Genomic DNA, 8,419 nt, shown 5'->3' on the forward strand with positions numbered 1-8,419 from the left:
ACCTCTTCATGTTTTTTTTTTTTAATTATTCACATAAAACAAAGCTTACTTACTTCTTGTTCCTACAGTTTGGATGTTTGAACTTCACTGTGCAGAATGATGTATGTGTAGAGTTTGTTCTCACTTTCATCTGCTGGAAGTGGAAAGTTTCTCTGAGCTCATTAAAAATCCAATTTTAAGAGGTGGGCATATGAGCATGATTTGTGACATCACAAATAGTTTGGAGGCCAATCTTGGTCCAGTTAACAACTTATACAAGTGTGATGTGGAAAATTAAAGCCTCCAGTGCACAAACACTGAGAATGGACTTCACAGTGAAGTAGGAGACATCTTGTGTCCAGCAGTTAAACTTCTGAGATGAAATATATTTACATATTCATCAATTCTGGAATTTTTAATGAGGGAGAAGGAGTAGATGTAAAAAAAAAGGTTAGATGATGGATTTTAGAACTACATGTTGAGCAGTAGCATGGTTTCAGCTGGACTGTTATAACAAATACACAAAATTTTAAACCACTTTTAAAGGAAGATACAGGTGATTTCATCTAAAGAAGCAAATATGTAACAATTGACTGATTGAAACAAACATTTACAGGTTAGGGTGCATGTGGGAAAGAAGCTAAATTCTGCCATTTTTCCTTTACATCTCACTCTCTGCTTTGCAGAGCCGCGCAGTCAATCAGTTCCTACGCTGAAACCGAGATTGCCGTCTGAACTGGGCTGTCGCAGCGGGTGAACGCTGGCAGAGTCGAAAGTGTCTTTCCACCACCTTTCCTGGAGCGTCGTTCTGCTGTTCAAAGCCCGACAGGAGTCCTGGAAAAGAAAGACATGGAGATGAGGATCACTTAATATGAGGAGTTTGACTGTGGTACTCACAGGATAAGAGGACAACAGGACGGCAGACTTCATCCCCATGGTAAATTAAGTATCCAAAGTTTCATATTCAACATTTGAAAGCAGCTGGTGTTCATAAAGCAGCACCGATATGTATAGCGTAGTATATTTTCTGCTGCTGTGTCTGAAATACTAAACATTTTGACTCTGCGCCCACGAATAGGCGGAGGTAGACAGGAAGAAAGCCGAAGTGTGGGCTGACAAATCGTGATTCTAGGAAACAAGATGCCAGTTTTTAATGTGAATGTCAGTTAAGAAGACGAAGACTTCCTGTTGGCTGCCTGAAACGACAAAGGCAGGAAACTTGAGTTTTGTGATACAGTGACAATAGTGTTATACGTTATGAGGGGGAGGGGGAGGAGGGGTGTGTGCAGGTGGTAAAAGGGTTCTGAAATGATTTTGAACAGACAAAATCTTGCTTGGTGATGTAAGCAGCATGTGGGTATTTTTTATTTTTCTTGCCTCCATTTGCCAGTTTCTCACTTTTACTTATTGTATGCTTGTGTGTTGGCATTAACACACACACACAATGTTCTACTGCACAAGGTGTTTAATGGGCTCAAGTCCCAAAAAGTCAGAGTAACCCCTTAACACTCCTCTTCCTATATCTTCCACCTATATCCTTTGTGAAATCTGGCAGTGATCCAGCAGAGAGGTATGTGAACTCTGCTTGGCCCGGACCACCAACCAACCCCCCCCCCCCTCAAATCCCGACCGCCTAACAATGTCTCCCTGTGTCGCTGTGGGGAGAAAAAGGAGAGAAAGAGCATGAGAGACGGAACCAGCAGAGTGATCAATGCCCTCCCTACCTCCCCCTCCTCCTCATCCCTCTTTTCCCCCCCTTTCCTTCCTTCCTGTTCCCTCCATCTCTGCCCTGCCTGCTCTGGCGTTTCCGCCTTTGTGAGAAACAGACAGGTGGCCCTGACTGCTAATTTTAGCCCGGCCGATTGTCTGCCCGCGGTTCCCACAGCTATGTATAGACGCCTGCAATAAACCAAGTAGGTCAGTGTGTGAGACACACACACATACACGCAAGTTTGTGCAGCTATCCTTGTTGGGACATTGCATTGACTTCCATTCATTGTGACCAGCCTAACCCTAACCTTAACCTAATCTCAATTCACACCTTACCACTAACCCTAACCCTAACCAAGACCTCAGAAATGACATTTTGCCTCATTAGGACTGGACTTTGGTCCCGTGAGGACTGGTCCCGAGTTTATACAGGAAAAGGTCCCCTTGAGGTAACAAAAACATGCGCTCACACACACACACCCCACACACACACACACACCAGGCCCTGACCTCTAAAAATGTCTGACTGGTTAACTCTTCCATTCATCCACTCCCACCTCTGTTGCAAATGATCCTTCCTGATTGGCTGTTGCTCCCAGCCAATGGCAGAGCTTCCTGCTGCCCATTCATAAAACCCAGGGTCACTGAGGATATTGTGGTATTAAGCCACGTGCAGAGAGGACGGATAAACTCACTTTTTTAGGTGACAAAATTAATATTAATTACTAATAAATTTATGTCACTTGAATATGGATTAAAGAAAAAGAACAAACTGATGCTTTTATGGGTTTATTACTAATATTTATGCATATTCAGACACTGAATCTGTAATGATGTTATTTATTGTCAGTTATTTGCCAAAGTTAGCGCATTTTTCCATCATGAAATCTCTCTTTTAAATGAGCAGAATTGTAAATGTTCACATGTTGGTTCATCCTTGAAATTTGAAGTTTCAAACCTTTAAAGTCTCACTCCATTCAGCCTGAGACAGAACATTCCTGTGTGTTTAATGAGTAATGAACCGAGGGCCACTCAGACTGTGATAATCTCCCTCTTCTTGTTTTCTCAGGCTATCGCTCCCTCTGCCCCTCCGTCCCTCTCTCAGGTCCGACTCAAAGGCGCTAACACACACTCCTTGAATCCACTCCAGTGTTGTTTCTTCCCCCTGTAATTACCAGCCCTGAAGGTTTTCTGACCCTTTTCAATGTTCAACCCCACCCCCCTTCGACTTACACGTTTATATATAGAAACGTGTGACTGTGTCAAAGTGACTCATTTAATTATATGCAGTCTAATGTATGACATCCTGAGCACAGGCCTATAGCAGGGGGCACTCACACAAGTTAGATAAATTTGTTCACAATAACGTGATGAAATATCTCTATTCAATAAACAGCGCCTGCTCTGACGCATTTATGAAGTCCTAAAATGGTGAATATCACAAATATACTGCGATTACTGCTCCCCTACATCACTGCAGTATGCTCCTGTTTTAAATTTTTGCGTTCTTGATCATTTACGCAACAAGCTGCAAGATAAAATCTATCCACTCAACAATATAAACTGTTGCCTCAGTCGAATAATGTGTTTTGCGAGGCTTGTTTGCCATGGGGCTATCCAAGATAACAAAAGAGAGGTGCTACCCGTTGCCATGGAAACGGGGAGTAATTAGCACAGAGTGCTGTTCAGAGAAAAGGAGAGAGTGAGAGGAAGCATGATTTTGTGTGTGTGTGTGTGTGTGTGTGTGTGTGTGGGATGTTGGCCTGCTTTCAAGAGATGAGCAATGAGAGGAGGAAGAGGAGGAGATGAAGTAACAGCGGCCTCCCTGGACGCTCGCAGGTTTCGGTCAGGTATCGTTACACACCAGCAGAGACAAAAACTTCCTCTATGTCGACTCAGTCTTTTCAGACATTAGCACTTTTTTCCTGGAGGAAAAAGAGTCAGACAGATTTCCTCTGAGCCGCTCTGCACAGTCCCCCCCCCCTCCCCACCCCCCCAAAAAAAGCTTCGCTGCATGTTTAAACAGGGACTGTAACTGGAAAGCTGGGTTCAGCTGTTGATCTGGCTCATGCTGCTTAAGTCCCCCATGTACTGTGGATGTGTCTGTCCATCTGTTGGTCATGTGACATCAGTTTCACTGATCTGATTTTTGAAGAAAGCTGAGGGTTTTTTTTAAAGTCATCTTACTTTTTTTTAAAAAATGTTGAATTTCCTGTTGATGATTGGAAGTCAAAAGTTGAAATCAGTTGAATATCAGCTATTGAAAAGTATCTATATTTAATTGGAGGTACATGTGATGATGTGAATTTTCGACAGAACTTTGACATTTTGACCTGACAGAAGTGCTGCCGTTAAAGTTCACAGTTCAGGTATGATTTTGATACAACTGGGAGCAATGATGCATCTTGTCACTGATTGGCCCTTGGTGTGCTTGCATCATTTACTACGTTTCCTTGTTCAGTGCCTTGCTCAAGGACCCCTCAATGGACCCCTAAAGGTGAACTTTGCTTCATGATGTCCACTCATAGAACTTCTCTGTGCCTGCGTTTCTCAATAGCAAAGCTAATCCTAAAACAATCTTTAATGAAACAATGCTTAGTGCGTTTCCACGTAGCACACACACACAAACACATACTGAAAACACCCACACAATCGGCACACAATTTGCTGCCGTTCTTCAAGCATCGAAAGACTCTTCAATCACTCTCTTCTCTGTAGCAGCTAATGGCAGCCAGGAGCCCACAGGCGCGTATATGCTAAGAACAATTATGCAGATGTGCGCTAAAACCACTTTGGTGGTATAATCCAACAATCAGTCCATTATAGTAATTGTCGTTAGCAAGTGGGCGATTACAGTTTCGACAGAGATGCTGAAGAACAGGCAGAGCTCTGCTGGTTTTATGCAAATCTGGCAAGCCCCATTTAATATGTCAGATGTGATGTTGCTTTGTTTCTGAAGTTAACAATAGGCTGAGGTGAGTGTGTGTATGTATGTATGTGTGCGTGTATGTGCATGTATTTGTGTGACCACCTGAGGGTTAACAGGCTTGTGTTGTTAAGAGTAAAAAGAATTGATAGGAATGACAAATTCAATTGGGTTTTTTAAGGGACTGTACAAAAATGATTAGCAGGGGAGGTGGGTCAGAAAAGGGGGAGAGTTGTGAGATTTTATTTATTTCTTTGCTGAAGGGAAGGTGACGTGGAATTTTTGGGAGAGCAGGGAAGGCTGTTTAATTTTTTCATGCCTCGATTTGATATTTCATCCTTTTTTATTAGATTTACTGTAAAAAAAAAAAAAAAAAAAGCCAGCAATTGAATAGTTACAGCAAAATAGTTATGTCAAAAGCTTGCTTTTTGTCTGCGTCATAGATCATAAAGGTGTGTTTTACCATCTGCAGATAATCAAATCATATCTCTGTAACAGGGCTTTATTTCCTAGTAGCTAGTAAGACCCATATGTCAGTTTTGAGAAACAGTAGTTGAGGATCTTTATAGTTAGTGAGGATTATCCCTCTGAGGAGTACAAGAGTGCCCAATTTTTTCACTAGCCGAGAGCCACCTTTACTTCAATCTGCATTTTAACAAAATTATAGTAAAGTTAAATTTATCTCTTTATAGAGTTAACCTCTAAACATATAAACATATGGTTCAGCCCCCCTCCCCACCCCAGTCATTTTTGTACAGTCCCCAACTCATTTGAGAGTAGGGATTTTGCCCCAGGGCCCCCCAACAGGTCATTCCAGCCATGAATCCTGTTGTATTTTATAGTATTCTTTATGATCAGTTATGAATTTCCATGATCTAATTCATGGTATCGTAATAGTATTTTATTGGGACTTCATACTTGTCAGTGCTGAGGTCATCTGACCACTTTGTCCACTTCTAATGCATCAGCTGGGAGCTTATGGGTGTCATGTGAGGAGGCAACATGTCAGCAGCTCAAATAATGTGGTTAACTTAAAGAGGAAGGCGAGGAATGTATCCTAAACTCAACCCCAGTCCTCCTCCTTCTCCTCCTCCCCTTCAGTCATGGGTTCTCCGCTGGGTAATCGCATACCAAAAACACAAGAATTTCCCCCTCTCTCCTCTCCAGGCAGGGGCTACCCCCCCCTCCCTCTACAGCGTCAAGCTGGCCTCAGTTCAACAGGAACAAACCGGAAACCGCTCGAGATTTGCATCCAAAATAAAGTCATAGTTTGCAAGTAAGGGGACTTAAGTGGTCTGAAATAAACTAAAAATAGAGCACCCTCAATGTTACAAACTTAAATTATGATTGTGATTATAGCTGAGAAACGCAGTATCCAAAATAAATATAACTTTCATTAAAGGGACAGTTCACTCAAAATCAAAAATACATATTTTTCCTCTTACCTGTAGTGTTATTTATCCATCTAGATCATTTTGGTGTGATTTGCTGAGTTTTGGAGATGTCAGTGGTAGAGATGTCTGCCTTCTCTCAAATACAATGGAACTGGATGGCATTCAGCTTGTGGTGCTCAAAGTGCCCCCCCCCCCCCCCAAAAAAAAAAACATTTGGAGAACTCGACGGTTTCATGTAGGAACTATTTTCTTTCTACCGAACTACACCCGCCAGCCACGAGTAGATGCACGCTTCCTTCTCTGCGGTGAGAGCACTACAGGTAAGAGGAAAATATGTATTTTTGATTTTGGGGTGAATTGTCCCTTTAAACTCCTGGTGCAATTATAGTAAAATTATATTGCAAAACTGGTGACATAATATCATTTGCCTATTCATGACATATCACTCAGTCTGACAGAAAATTGATTGAACTAATTTTATGATTCATTAATTATATAAGTCATTTTTTAAAGCACAGCTATCAAATATTCCCCAGTTCCAGCTTCTCACTTCTTCACGTCTTCATATTTCGGTTTTTGACTACTGATCAGTCAAGATGGGGGTTTTGAAAATTGTAATCAGCATTTTTGAACTATTTTCTGACATTTTATAGATCAAATAATTAATCATTTGATTGAGAAAATGTGAAGATAAACTGACAATGAAAATAATCACTAAAATAAAAACTGATACATGTCAGAAATAGTAGCCTTTTCTCATATCAGTATGCTGTCATGTCAAAATATATCATGAAATCATTTGATTTAGCTGTAGGTTACTTGTAGACTGCATACATAGACTGCCAATGCTGTCAATAGGTTTTACTTATTATAAGCTATACAACAACTTGGAAAAAAATCCTTTGAATGTCACTATTGCAGCGCGTAAGTCTGTGCAACTCTTACTGTGAAATGTGTAACCGGAAGTGCAAGGTTTATTGCATGATTTTGACGGAGGTGGCAGCGGTTCAGAGAGCGGCTTCCCAAACTGCGCTTAATGTGAAAAATACAGAGAAAACGCCGGGCGCATTCCTGAGACCCAGAGACATCCATGCCCAACCGTGACAGACAGACGGAGCTTGTGTGTATATGTGTGTGTGTGTGTGTATGTGTGTGTGTGTGTGTGTGTGTGCGTGCGCGCGCGCAAAACCGTGCGTCTCTGCGGGGGTGGAGAGCTCTTGGAGACCACACACTTTGCGCATTGCCCCCCCACACACACACACGGGACCAAGCAGCACACTTGGCCCTCAAAGTAGCGAAACATTAAAGTTGGAAAAAAAAAGAAAAAGAAAAACACAATAGATTGTTCAACAACACTGCAGATGTGGCTTCAGTTTAAAAAAACGACAGTTTTGGTGCGTGAAAATCCCCCTTTTTACCAAGTGGAGAGACTGAAATGTGCTCCTTGGAGAGGCGCCGCATGGTCAAAGCAAAGCATAACCGAGATGATGCGGTGGACTTTGGCCAAAGTGAGCGATTAGTAACGACACTAGTGTTAAATAAAAACAACAATACTGAATTGTTTTCACGTTTTTCAGTCCGATCACGCCGCGTTGCGCAATCTGCATGGATAGGCTGCAATCGGCGGAATGATGCCGACGAACGAGAAAAAGTCTGTTAAACTTCCCTTTCTCCGACACGGGCAACAACAACAACGACACACCGAGGCTGAAGAAAGTTGTTATACCCTCCTGGTAAATAAAGTGCCGTATGAAAACTAGCTCCACTTACCGTGGCTGCGTCTGCTGGCCGCATGTCCCCATGAGAGTGTTGTGTGTGTGCAGAAGACGCATACCGATACTAGTGGTCGGAAGCGCAGCGCGACACGTCAACGCGTGTTGCCTCCATATCATAAGGGGGGATTCTTCAGCTGCTGCCTGCCTCAGTGGTGCACAAGCTGGGGTCCGCGGACCTCCGGGGTGTGTGTGTGTGTGTGTGTAGAATAAGGAATAGTTTAGAGCACAACAAGCCACAAGTGTCTAAAGTGATAGAGGAGCTCGGAGGCAATGTTGCGTAAAATCAGTTCATTAGATCCTGCATCTAATAGGCTATTATTTAAGGCAGAACCTCCACTGACATTTCTAGTGACAGACAGGCCTACAGGAATTGATTGGCAAGATAGTGTGACGTGATCAATGCGATCAATTAGGACACCAAAGTTTAGGGGGACTTGTATATTCTATTCTATTATATTGTATGCTTTCAAATATTTTTTTAGTGTTTTGTGTATGATCTTTGATCTCTAAAATGATAAAAGAGCACTGATCTCTGGTTGGTACATATTAGTATTTGAATTAACTGTGATGCAGTTGTGCATGTGTGTGTATTGGCTATTTTCCAGTAGCTCAGCCAATTAGAAACAAGCAGCAGG

General features: G+C 42.2%; 1 long non-coding RNA gene across 1 annotated transcript; it reads right to left on the reverse strand.

The window, feature by feature from the left end:
• Positions 1-379: 379 nt before the first annotated feature.
• LOC137177326 (uncharacterized) lies at positions 380-8,155 on the reverse strand. The gene is made up of 2 exons (XR_010926071.1): positions 7,780-8,155; positions 380-813 (listed from the first exon to the last, which is right to left on the reverse strand). It is a non-coding gene; the product is annotated as an uncharacterized lncRNA (long non-coding RNA).
• Between the last annotated feature and the right edge of the window lie 264 nt (positions 8,156-8,419).

The sequence above is a fragment of the Thunnus thynnus genome, chromosome 24, assembly GCF_963924715.1.
Source record: "Thunnus thynnus chromosome 24, fThuThy2.1, whole genome shotgun sequence".
Classification (NCBI taxonomy): domain Eukaryota; kingdom Metazoa; phylum Chordata; class Actinopteri; order Scombriformes; family Scombridae; genus Thunnus; species Thunnus thynnus.